Raw genomic sequence first — 14,197 nt, 5'->3', positions numbered from 1 at the left:
TGGATTAATTGTTAGTGTGCGCGCATACGTGTTAGCGCAGAGGAATTGGTATATTTCTGCTGAGTCACGCCATAATCGCGTAGAGCCAGCAGTACGATCTATTTATGGGACCGGTATGGTCTGTTATGAATTTTTATGAGCGTTTAAATAGCTCTAAGTCAAAATGTGAATCTTACCTTTTGTGTAAATTCCTTGAAAGTTGATGACAGCACTAATTTATTGCTGGAATTTCTTCATTCATGTTTGGATACTGTTATTTTCCTTTATTCTGAGACGATTACCGGCAGTATTTTGAACTCTTCCTTGGATCTAAAGCTCTGATGCGCGCATACGCGCACAGACGCACTATCTTGTGTATTTTAAAGTACTGAATTTGCATAGCATCCCGCCGCGTAATGTTATGTGAATTGAGTGGTTTTTAAAGCACTAAAATTACATAACAACCCGCCGCGTAATGTAATGAGCTCAAAAATTGCCAAAATCCTGGGGGGCCAAAAGTCTATAAATAGGCGAGGTTTTCGAGAGTTTGCCATATCGTCTGCAAGCTCTTTAGAGTAGGATCGTTGAAAGTCACTCACTCACTCTCTCTCTGAACCACTATTCATTGTTCATTCAACTTAAGCATTCTTCTGTGAGTACATTACGTCATAATATGACACTTAGTTCCATTCAGGGAATTCAGCGAGAATAATGATGAATTTTAGCTACGAATTTGAAATCGTTCGTCACCTTTTTGGGGTTCGTGACGATCTTAGGCAACCAATACTCTGTTGCATTTCTTTATAGTCAGCTTGGATTTATCAGTTGTTCACAGAAATTGGGCAGCTTTTGTTATTCTTTCGCAGACTTTGATTGATTTATCAAGTCTACTGATTGTTTGATAGATATCTAGAGAAGATATGAAAGCATTTATTGGTGCTTGTTTGTGTTCATTTTGACATGAACACAGCTGTTTAAAAGCAGATAGAAATTAATTGATGGTCACGATAGTGAACATGAATGCTGACTATTAATTTATCTTTCTGGAATCTCCTGAATGGATAATTCTATTTAATTACCTTATTTATGAAATTGGATAATTTATGCATTTTTATATCATGAATTTATTTCTGACTTGATGACTATATTTAGGCAGTCCTTTTAAGGACTCTTGACAGTCTGAATACTTAATCAAATTATCTAGTTAGAGTAATTATATTACTGCATTGATAAAATTATTCTACCAACGTGGAAAAGGCTAGTGTCAGATTTTCAATCTCTAAACAGAGATTATCTTTTGGTCAGTAACATTTGGCATAAAACTGTCAAGTTGTTCTGGAATGTGTGTTGTTTTGGTATTGCTTTGAATATTGATCTGACTTTGGCATTTTTCCACATTGGTCGTTTAAACAATATTTATTGATAGAGTCGTTAACTCAATTCTAATTTCAGGATTAATGACTTTGGTTATTTATTTACATTTCTTACATCATATACAAATAGGATCAAAACTAAACAAAACTAGCCATCATGAGTGTGAGGATGTTAAGGTCACGTGTTACATAGTGTCAAGCATGCAATTCCCGTAGTTGTTAAGATCAGAATATGTAATGTTATTAAGATCAGAATATTTAATGTTATAAGATCAAAATACTTAATGTTATAATATCAGAATACTGAATATTAATTCTGATTAAGATTACCATATAATCAGAATGACGTAAACAATAGATGAGATGTAAATACCTGATTATCAGAAAGCATTTGTAAATAACTTGTAAATAATTGTCTGTGCAGTCATTCACATATTAATTAAGGATACTTGATGTTTAAAGACTGAAGTAAACTCAATTTATAGATGAAGCTTAATACTTCATTGGAGCATTGACATTGTATAGTTAGTTGATTTACTTAACACTGAAATAGGAATAAGGTGTTGGTCTTTCAGACTTGTTTTGCTTAGCTGTATGCTCAGACAGCAGGGACGAGGTTAGAGTTTCCGGTAGGCTTTAATGCTAAGAAAGGTACTATGTGAGTCTATTCTTGAACCCGTGATGATTAGGGATATTTACGGATTTCTGAGGCTTTTCATCACACAGAATGTTGGATGTTGATACAAACTTCACACCGACAAAGTGAGTGGGAGTTTTGTAGGCGCTGTAAGGCTGGTAAACAAGGCCCGTTGAGAGGTTGATAGGATAAGGATATTTTTGGAGATTGGTGTGTTGTATTGGGTTAGTGACATTGGATGGAGAAAGATATTGAGTAACTGCTGGCAGTTTAGATAGGATTACTCACATAAGTCAGATCGACAGAAAAGATCCATTGGTCCTGGAACCTTTGTGGAAAGTAGTTTACAGTTTTAAGTGGAAATAATTCTGAGAGAGAACACAACTCTACGGAGTATAAAGTACAGAACTAAGTAGGATGTAGCTTAGGTAATAATCAATACTTACAAACGATACCGATATTGCTTGGTGTATTTATAACAGTGAATACATAGGATTTATCAACTTAGCAATTAATTATTATTCTATTTATCATTCTTTCAATTTAAGAGTGACATGCACAGACTTACAGTTAAATTCTTATCTACGTAGAGTAAGTTATACAATTTAATATTGCTCATTCCATATTCAATGAATTTTTATACTTATGTAAATTGATGTAAATATCCAAATTTTATTGTGAAATGTTCAGAAGAATTGTTAACTTCAAAATTTCTTATATTAAAGTTCAGTTGAACTTTATTTTATTTTTCTTAGCAATCCAAGTAATTGGATTTGTTGTTAAGTCTTAGAATTAGAAATGGTGATCGATTGATTAGTGATGATTGATTGATGATGTGATTAGGGATAAGTACCGTACAATTAGTTTAAGCATTATTTAAGTTAGGGTTCTTAGTTTATTTATAGACCAACCTTGTATATTTCAAGAAAACGGAACGCGACATCGAGCTTGGAAAACTACGCTTACCTAGTGAGACCCAGTGATAAAGAGTGGAATTGAGAACTGAAACAGACTAGAATGATTGGTTGCGAAGCATAGCCTGATCGCTTCTATGGATGTCGATGTGCATAATTTAACTTAGGTGACTGCACGTGTGTGAAGTGGATATGCCTGAGCGTGTGTGTAGAAACACGAGGCGAACAAGTATTGTACGTGAGTGAATAGAGATTTTGCTACATGGCTACTCTATCAAGAAAGATGGGAAATTTTAGCTTTGTAATTTAGATTAATCTAAGTCACTCAGTGAGTAAACTCACCTATTAAATTCTGTTGCGAGAGTCCGGGTCATGAAGTATGTCTGAAGTCTCAAGACGGGAGAAATGACGGTTTTTCTTCAGGTCATCGGAGCTCCTTCAACATCCATGGCTGTGGCAGAACGGAGAGGCTAAAAGTTGGCGGTCGATGCAAGAAGATGGACCAATCATAGGCCTCGAAGCGTAATCTCAGATATTGGATCATGAGACGGCTATTCTGATTGGAGGTTTACTAGACATTTAATTAATTAAAGTTCTCATCGAGGAAAAAGTTCTTGATTTACGATCAAGTGTTAAATAATGCTTGGTCGAGAGCTCAATAACTCTATAAACTATTGTGGTGGCAGCATACTATTATTTGAGGGGGTCTCGCGTTACATTTTTGGTGGCACGGCGGTGGGATGGTCTTTTTGTAGAGTCCCCGCACCAAGAATTTACATTTTTGGTAGCGGTGGTGGGATGGTCTTTTTGTAGAGTCCCCGCACCAAGAATTTACATTTTTTGGTAGCGGTGTGGGATGGTCTTTTTGTAGAGTCCCTGCACCAGAAATTTACATTTTTTTGGTAGCGGTGTGGGATGGTCTTTTCAAAGAACACCTCCACTTTTAAAAGAGAAAAAGACTACATTTTGTCTGCCAAGTACTAGTAGTAGAATGATGTGTATTAAGTATATAAGAATTTTGCTATTATTATGTATAGTTGTGTACGGTACTATTAGATATTTAGGAATGCATTGTTTAAGCTATGTATAGTAAATAAGTTGTGTTTTGAGTTCCTAATTACAAGTGTGCATTAGATAAGTTAAGATTGAATATGGAAAATGAGCATTTATATGTCCTATGGACATACTCACAGTGAATCAATCACTGTGAATTATAAGGAAATCTATTCCTTTTACAATGTAAGGGTATGTGTGCTTGACATTAGAAAAAAGTATTATACTTAAACCAAAAATAAACAAACATCCAAATATATCAAAACTGTGACACTCCATATGGTGAAACCAAGCGTCGAGGTACAGTCTGAGTTAGCAGCTGGATACAGAAGTTGTGGAGGCTGAATGGTTGAAATGACATTGACGCTGGATAGGTTCTCACCATGAGGCTCGTAGAGGCAGAACTGGAGGTCTCAAACAACATTTCCTCTTACTCAATCTGACTTCACTTTGGACAGATGACTTGGCCCTGGAGAGAATGCTGAAAACTTGTTGCTGGAGTTGCAAACTAGGCATCGACAACTACATGTAAGGAGAGTCTACAGGAACCAGGTCAGGCATACCCGGAGCTGAGCATCGATGCTGGAAAGGCTTGTTCGAGTTTTCTCAGAAGCAATTGACGATGGAGAAGTCAGAGGTGCTATTTTCTGAGCTCATCCTAGGACGCTAGACGAGGCGATGGCAGCTGTACTGATGAAAGGAGTCTTTTCCACAGCCGGAGAAGGCAGGAGAGAGGAATAAGCCACGTCATGTCGGAGCAGTAGGGGATGGAGCGCAGTCGTCACCTGCAGAGAGAGTAAAGGAGATAGAAGTATTAGAGTCAAGCCTGCAATGCAAGAAATCAGACTGATGATGGAACAGATGAGTGTGAAAGGATTGGAGGCTAACCATGAGTTGTGTACTTCAACTAGAGAAGCTGGACACATCAGTAATGATTGCAGCAAAGCAGAAAAGAGAGGTCATGAGAACTAGATGTTCAGATGGAGGAAGTGAATCTTTTGAGAAGTTAACTAAGCTGGAACAGATGTTGATGAGATTATTAGAGTGGACTTCTTACAGGAAGCAGATGAAACTATTTATTTGAATGGATGATGTTGGGTATCAACTCACCTTGGAAAATTGTGCTGGACATGCTCACTCAAATGCTGATGGGTTATCCAGACAACCTTGCACCGATTGTTGACACCGTATGAGATTGAAGAAGACTGGAAGAGAAAGAGAAGTATAAATAATTATACTTTATTTTTATTGGATTTAAATTGTTACATTAATTGAATTTATATCATTGTTTTTCGTGAACTATATTGGATTTATTGTGGTTATTAATAACAAGATTTTGACATGGAGGCTGGAGAGTGTGATGAAAAGGAGATGTCTACCGTAACATTAAGCCAATAACTGAAGAGGAAATCAGGAAGGCACAGTTACAAGATGGAGACATAAAGCATATTTTGAGATGGAAGGAAATATGCAGAGAGCGGCCAAGCTGGAGGGATGTTTTGTACCTATCATCGGCTACTAAAGTTTACTGTGTAAACTAGACTTTGCTAGAAGTACATAAAGGTGTCTTGATGAGGAGATGGGAAGGAGATAACGTGGAAAATTGTACTTCCTCGTTCTTTGCGAAGTACAGAACTGGAGGAATTACATGGTTATCAAACAGCTACTCATCTTGGAGTTGATAAGACATTGCATAAAGTACAGAGGAGATATTGGGTTGGACTTGCTGCAGATGTGCGATCGTGGATTAAGAGATGTACTATCTGTGCACAGCTGAAAAAAACCCAAAAGAAAAAAAAAATAATAATAAAGCACCAGTTCAGAAATTTAGGGTTGGTGCACCACTAGAAAGGGCAGCGATGGACATTTTAGGCCCTTTACTTGAAACGGACAGTGGAAACAAGTATGTGTTAGTCATAGGAGACTATTTAACAAAATGGATTGAATTGTATTCATTACCAGATCAGGAGGTGGAGACGGTTGCTAGGGTACCAGTGGAGGAACTTATTTGTTGGTATGGAATACCGAAAGAACTACTTAGTGACTAAGGGAGGAATTTTGAGTGAAGGCTGATAGTAGAGATGTAGATGCTTGGTATTAGAATGGACTAAGGACTTGCCCACTACACCCACAAGGAGATAAATTTATAGAAAGATTTAATAGAACCTTACTGGGTATGGTGTCGTCATTGCTTGATCCAAGTGGTGAACAGGACTGGGATGAGACTAGGATTCCGTTTGCGATGTTGGCATACAGATCAGCAGTCTAGGCGTCTACTGGGGAGAGTCCGGCGATGATGATACTTGGAAGAGAAACCAGTCTGTCAGGAGATGTGCTGTTACCTTCTCCAACATCTGCAAATGAAGAGGAATCGGACTATGTGAATGATGTGAGAAAAATTTATATGAGGTACATGAAGGTGCTAGAGAAAAAAAAAATGCTGATAGAGACAGGCTAAGTCTTATGACAGAAATATTATTCAGTGAGGTTTTGTAACTGGAGACTGGGTATGGTTATTCGACGCATCAAGGAAGAAGGGAGTTTGTCCTAAGCTATGCATAAATTGGAAAGGACCATTTATGATAGAAACCAAACTTTCTTATGTCGTATATCGAAACCAGGTGTTATTCGGAAGCAAGACCCTCGAAGATGAATTGAACTGTTATTTAAAGAGATTCATGTTTGTGTAATATGATGTTTATGTATTCATTTATGTTTACGAATATCCATGTATATATTAAATGTTTTTTTTATTATAGTCACTGGGACAGTGACTTATTTGGCAGGGGGTAGTGTGAAGGAAACCCCCCTTCGTGAATAGGAAAATCTCATCTTAAAGAGATATTTACATTTCCAAAATGTCCCTTTCATCTGGAATTTTGTTTGTTTACATAACGTAACTGAACGCCACTATAGTCATTGAATGAAAGGTTAAGTGCCGGTGATCAGCTGTTTTTACTACGTGAACTGTGACCTGAATTCCAGAGAGAGACTGGTGAATTTCTTTGGATTAATTGTTAGTGTGTGCGCATACGTGTTAGCGCAGAGGAATTGGTATATTTCTGCTGAGTCACGCCATAATCGCGTAGAGCCAGCAGTACGATCTATTTATGGGACCGGTATGGTCTGTTATGAAATTTTATGAGCGTTTAAATAGCTCTAAGTCAAAATGTGAATCTTACCTTTTGTGTAAATTCCATGAAAGTTGATGACAGCACTAATTTATTGCTGGAATTTCTTCATTCATGTTTGGATACTGTTATTTTCCTTTATTCTGAGACGATTACCGGCAGTATTTTGAACTCTTCCTTGGATCTAAAGCTCTGATGCGCGCATACGCGCACAGACGCACTATCTTGTGTATTTTAAAGTACTGAATTTGCATAGCATCCCGCCGCGTAATGTTATGTGAATTGAGTGGTTTTTAAAGCACTAAAATTACATAACAACCCGCCGCGTAATGTAATGAGCTCAAAAATTGCCAAAATCCTGGGGGGCCAAAAGTCTATAAATAGGCGAGGTTTTCGAGAGTTTGCCATATCGTCTGCAAGCTCTTTAGAGTAGGATCGTTGAAAGTCACTCACTCAATCTCTCTCTCTGAACCATTGTTCATTCAACTTAAGCATTCTTCTGTGAGTACATTACGTCATAATATGACACTTAGTTCCATTCAGGGAATTCAGCGAGAATAATGATGAATTTTAGCTACGAATTTGAAATCGTTCGTCACCTTTTTGGGGTTCGTGACGATCTTAGGCAACCAATACTCTGTTGCATTTCTTTATAGTCAGCTTGGATTTATCAGTTGTTCACAGAAATTGGGCAGCTTTTGTTATTCTTTCGCAGACTTTGATTGATTTATCAAGTCTACTGATTGTTTGATAGATATCTAGAGAAGATATGAAAGCATTTATTGGTGCTTGTTTGTGTTCATTTTGACATGAACACAGCTGTTTAAAAGCAGATAGAAATTAATTGATGGTCACGATAGTGAACATGAATGCTGACTATTAATTTATCTTTCTGGAATCTCCTGAATGGATAATTCTATTTAATTACCTTATTTATGAAATTGGATAATTTATGCATTTTTATATTATGAATTTATTTCTGACTTGATGACTATATTTAGGCAGTCCTTTTAAGGACTCTTGACAGTCTGAATACTTAATCAAATTATCTAGTTAGAGTAATTATATTACTGCATTGATAAAATTATTCTACCAACGTGGAAAAGGCTAGTGTCAGATTTTCAATCTCTAAACAGAGATTATCTTTTGGTCAGTAACATTTGGCATAAAACTGTCAAGTTGTTCTGGAATGTGTGTTGTTTTGGTATTGCTTTGAATATTGATCTGACTTTGGCATTTTTCCACATTGGTCGTTTAAACAATATTTATTGATAGAGTCGTTAACTCAATTCTAATTTCAGGATTAATGACTTTGGTTATTTATTTACATTTCTTACATCATATACAAATAGGATCAAAACTAAACAAAACTAGCCATCATGAGTGTGTGGATGTTAAGGTCACGTGTTACATAGTGTCAAGCATGCAATTCCCGTAGTTGTTAAGATCAGAATATGTAATGTTATTAAGATCAGAATATTTAATGTTATAAGATCAAAATACTTAATGTTATAATATCAGAATACTGAATATTAATTCTGATTAAGATTACCATATAATCAGAATGACGTAAACAATAGATGAGATGTAAATACCTGATTATCAGAAAGCATTTGTAAATAACTTGTAAATAATTGTCTGTGCAGTCATTCACATATTTATTAAGGATACTTGATGTTTAAAGACTGAAGTAAACTCAATTTATAGATGAAGCTTAATACTTCATTGGAGCATTGACATTGTATAGTTAGTTGATTTACTTAACACTGAAATAGGAATAAGGTGTTGGTCTTTCAGACTTGTTTTGCTTAGCTGTATGCTCAGACAGCAGGGACGAGGTTAGAGTTTCCGGTAGGCTTTAATGCTAAGAAAGGTACTATGTGAGTCTATTCTTGAACCCGTGATGATTAAGGATATTTACGGATTTCTGAGGCTTTTCATCACACAGAATGTTGGATGTTGATACAAACTTCACACCGACAAAGTGAGTGGGAGTTTTGTAGGCGCTGTAAGGCTGGTAAACAAGGCCCGTTGAGAGGTTGATAGGATAAGGATATTTTTGGAGATTGGTGTGTTGTATTGGGTTAGTGACATTGGATGGAGAAAGATATTGAGTAACTGCTGGCAGTTAGATAGGATTACTCACATAAGTCAGATCGACAGAAAAGATCCATTGGTCCTGGAACCTTTGTGGAAAGTAGTTTACAGTTTTAAGTGGAAATAATTCTGAGAGAGAACACAACTCTACGGAGTATAAAGTACAGAACTAAGTAGGATGTAGCTTAGGTAATAATCAATACTTACAAACGATACCGATATTGCTTGGTGTATTTATAACAGTGAATACATAGGATTTATCAACTTAGCAATTAATTATTATTCTATTTATCATTCTTTCAATTTAAGAGTGACATGCACAGACTTACAGTTAAATTCTTATCTACGTAGAGTAAGTTATACAATTTAATATTGCTCATTCCATATTCAATGAATTTTTATACTTATGTAAATTGATGTAAATATCCAAATTTTATTGTGAAATGTTCAGAAGAATTGTTAACTTCAAAATTTCTTATATTAAAGTTCAGTTGAACTTTATTTTATTTTTCTTAGCAATCAGTAATTGGACTTGTTGTCAAGTCTTAGAATTAGCAATGGTGATCGATTGATTAGTGATGATTGATTGATGATGTGATTAGGGATAAGTGCCGTACAATTAGTTTAAGCATTATTTAAGTTAGGGTTCTTAGTTTATTTATAGACCAACCTTGTATATTTCAAGAAAACGGAACGCGACATCGAGCTTGGAAAACTACGCTTACCTAGTGAGACCCAGTGATAAAGAGTGGAATTGAGAACTGAAACAGACTAGAATGATTGGTTGCGAAGCATAGCCTGATCGCTTCTATGGATGTCGATGTGCATAATTTAACTTAGGTGACTGCACGTGTGTGAAGTGGATATGCCTGAGCGTGTGTGTAGAAACACGAGGCGAACAAGTATTGTACGTGAGTGAATAGAGATTTTGCTACATGGCTACTCTATCAAGAAAGATGGGAAATTTTAGCTTTGTAATTTAGATTAATCTAAGTCACTCAGTGAGTAAACTCACCTATTAAATTCTGTTGCGAGAGTCCGGGTCATGAAGTATGTCTGAAGTCTCAAGACGGGAGAAATGACGGTTTTTCTTCAGGTCATCGGAGCTCCTTCAACATCCATGGCTGTGGCAGAACGGAGAGGCTAAAAGTTGGCGGTCGATGCAAGAAGATGGACCAATCATAGGCCTCGAAGCGTAATCTCAGATATTGGATCATGAGACGGCTATTCTGATTGGAGGTTTACTAGACATTTAATTAATTAAAGTTCTCATCGAGGAAAAAGTTCTTGATTTACGATCAAGTGTTAAATAATGCTTGGTCGAGAGCTCAATAACTCTATAAACTATTGTGGTGGCAGCATACTATTATTTGAGGGGGTCTCGCGTTACAATATTGTTCAAGTCGTGCACAAGAGTATGCAAAATTTCACGAACAGAAATAATTGTTTACATATGCAAATTACGTAATGAAATTTGCATATCATTAGTTTAGGAAATTTCTTGCATAAAAAATTGTCGAAAATCGATTCAGAAATTTATTTTCTTTTTAGTGTACTTCATTTGATATTTTTTCTTTCAAGCATAATATCATTGTCTTTATCTATATCTCTACTTTAAGAAAATATATAACAGTAATTGAAAAAGACATTATAGACTGTGATTTCAGCCCCCTTTCCAATATGGTGCGCACGTAGAAATCGTGCGTTTTTGGCCTATTTTCACCATATGGCTGAGGTGTGCGAACGATATATGCTTACTTTATTGATGTTTCCTGCATCTGGCATGATATTATTCACTCAATGTTTTGGTATTTGCCTAAAGTGTCTAGTTAATGAATCTTGATGTTCCCTTCCCAAAATCGTGTCCAACGGAGTTCAAAATTGATATCTTTGGCGGCCCTCTTGGACTTTTTTTAATGAAAATCAATTATTTTCATATTTTATTGCACAAAGTCTGACAATGGGAAATTTTAAATCAATACGCATTTCACTAAGATTTGGATAGTAGAAATCGGTTGAAATTGTTTTCTGAATAGTCCGGTTAATATATCAAAAAAAGAATTCATCAAAAATTTTGAACCAAAATGTTCATGTGCGTTGACATCTATCTGTTTCATCTTGCATCCGATCGCCTTTGTTGATGTGCCTTACATCCAGAAAATAACATACTTAGCGATCGATAGAAAGGTATGTATTACTTGTATCATGTGTATGAGGGTAAAAGGCATTTTCTACACAAAGCAATTTTTATGATAATTAAATCTCTTGAAAAAGATAGAAGTTCGAGGCATTGCTCTGCATTTTTATAGCGGGATAGAAAATAGAGATTTGTTTGTTTGGGTAAAGAAGTTCGTTCGCCTTCTTCCATTGTTTACATTCCTTAAAGGTGTTGATTTCGTTTGCTAGTTTTTCTGGGCCAGGCTAGCGATTGGAATGTGGAAGTGAAAGAGGGCAAACTGACTGGGTTGCTAGGCGTTCAGGACTAATAGAAGTCCATTGGAACTTCAGTTATTTACTACTTTGCTTCTTATTCATGTCCTTCGGCTCGCTTGCATTCTTCAGTGATTAGAGAGAGAGAGAGAGAGAATGTGAACAGGTGTGGAAGCAAGGAGTGCTGGTAATTCCTTGGTGGAAGTGAGCTGTGAGTGGGAGTGGCTGAAGTGAGAAGAGTCGCAAAAGAGGATTAATTGACTGAGAGAGCAGTTGGGGGAGTGGTCAAGAGAGTTACGTAAGTTGGAAGAATAATGGAAAGCCGAAGAACTTGAATTTGGAATCGGAGTACACAATAATTAAGTTCCGTTTTATATACTTACATTATAGGCGGATTAATTTCGCGCATTACACCAAAAGTGATAGGGTCGACTTGGGAAAGGCTTTTTCGCCACGCGGTGTTTGACCAAAAAGGGGATAAAAAGGGAGTGTTTAGTTGACAAGGGGCAGTTTTTCGTTCCCGATTTGTTTTGCCGCCGTAGGCCATGTCGGCTTAATTTTTGTCTGTCGTCGGTCGTCCAGCCCAGAGATGCGACATATATTATAATCCAGCTTGTAATCTGACTTTGATTTAGAATAAAACCTGATACACAACTTAACTTCATCGAACTTGTCATTCTTTGACTCCCGTCTTTTTTTTGTACGTGGGCAGCGCAAGACGGTGGGCGGCCACCGGCCGTCTTGCAAAGCTGTGCCGCTACAAAATTGGTAGTACGGATGGGGTGGACCGTCATTTTCAGCATGTTCGGGGAACGTTTTAGTCCTTCAGTCTGGTTTTACGCATAAACACAATGTTTATCGGACATTGATATAAATTCAACAAGGAGAGCTTCATTTCATGTCACCGGTTCCGGCTTATTTTTTGTTCGAGGATGTGAATTGATATTATTTTAACTTTAACGTTGGAGAGAGAAATTCAGCTGCAGGGGTTGGATTGAGCCCCCACATCGCCCGGGTTTTCGACGTTGGGACCTTACATGTGCCGTTGAGCTCAGGAGAAAGAACCCTTCGTCCTGGGACTCACGCGTGGCTGCATTGTAGCGAGGAGTCGAGGGACCTGTGAAAACCACTGCAAATAGACCTGACGGGGTAGCATAGCTGGTTTCCACTAAAACCCTCCGGATTAGTTGGTACCGACGAAGTCTGGTGATTTCACATTACACTGCGGTGAGAGGAGTCGTTTAACTGCGCGAGAATCGTCTTGGAAGGGGCTGTAAAGGAACTCAGCAGGGCAATTGCTTTTCCTTTGGTCGTCTCATGAGGATGGATTGAGGTTAGGTACTGGAGGCCGCAGGCGCTAGTCCGGCTCGGGGAGTTGGACGCTATCGAGGAGCTCCGAGACATCGTTCTTCCAACCAACGCTTCGACACGGCCCTTCATCTTCGTCATCGACGTGGTGTGGTAGACCCTGTCTTCGATATCTTCGACGGTGGAAGCTGGCACTGTCGTTTGGAAGCCGATAGCCTTGGCGAGTGAAGCAGCAGGAGTCGCTGGTATGTAATGAAGCCCTTGTTAAGATTTTTCCAGAACAGTCATTCACATTTAATGTAGACTCTCATATTACAAACTATAAGATATGCTTGAAATGTATCTGAAAAGATATGAACTCGTTATCTTCTCAATATGACGATGTGTTAAGATATGTGTGTAGCTATGCAGTTTGTTATTAAGTCTGTTTTGCATTAGTGTGCATTGGGATCTGAAGGAGATAGCACAAATAAATTCTGCAAATACACCACTAGATAGAATAATAATAGTAAAAATCTAAATTCTGTTAGTGTTCTTTGGCAACACATGAAAATACATCTTCAGAAAATCTATATAGAATTTGCAGTCTTTTGTGCTTACCTTTATATCAGACCCCCAATGTTTATTGTGGTCTGGACTTACACATGTCACAATTTTAACTAAATGTCTTTTTTCCTAGGTTCTGCGTCTGGTTCGATTGGTTACCTTTCTCTCCCAGAGTTAGATAGTAGACTATTTAATAAGTGTGTTATAACTGAAGGTTTATCGTAGTTGAGGTTGCATCTCCTTTCAGTAGTATTCACATATACATAGTAAAATTATGGCTGAAAAGTTAGTGGAAGATTTAGTAACCGGTTTAACCGGAGCATTACAAGGGTGTAGGTTTACCCCTAGTGGTAGAAGTACCAGACTTGAGAGATTTTCTGGACAAGGTGGCATTTTCCTTACCGAATGGTTAGAAGAGATAGATCTTTATTGTGAACAATATCAAATCTCTGAAACTCAAAAGTGCGGCATAATCAGAGCAAATTTGGAAGGTGCAGCACGTAAAGAAGTTAGTTGTTTTTCGGGGACATTGGATACTAAAAGTATTATTGAACTACTTCAAAAACATTTTGGGAAGAAACAAACTGTGCAATCTTTGCAGCAAGCCTTTTATGATCGAATCCAGCGGGAGGGCGAGTCGCTAATGGAATTTAGTAGGGATCTTATTTTCCTCTATGATAAAGCAATAAGGTTAGGAAATGCAACTCAAACGTCATCTTTGCGGGGACT

At 37.3% G+C, this 14,197-nt stretch overlaps 1 long non-coding RNA gene across 1 annotated transcript; it reads right to left on the bottom strand.

Moving 5' to 3' along the window:
- Positions 1–4,668: 4,668 nt before the first annotated feature.
- LOC121417251 lies at positions 4,669–10,576 on the bottom strand. Its single transcript, XR_005970330.1, has 4 exons — positions 10,200–10,576; positions 6,128–6,310; positions 5,067–5,161; positions 4,669–4,741 (listed from the first exon to the last, which is right to left on the bottom strand). It is a non-coding gene; the product is annotated as an uncharacterized LOC121417251 (long non-coding RNA).
- Positions 10,577–14,197: the final 3,621 nt, after the last annotated feature.

This window comes from Lytechinus variegatus, chromosome 6, assembly GCF_018143015.1.
Source record: "Lytechinus variegatus isolate NC3 chromosome 6, Lvar_3.0, whole genome shotgun sequence".
In the NCBI taxonomy this organism is placed as follows: Eukaryota; Metazoa; Echinodermata; class Echinoidea; order Temnopleuroida; family Toxopneustidae; genus Lytechinus; species Lytechinus variegatus.
Note: the sequence above shows the minus strand (reverse complement) of the source record. Positions and strands in the feature narration are given on the sequence as shown.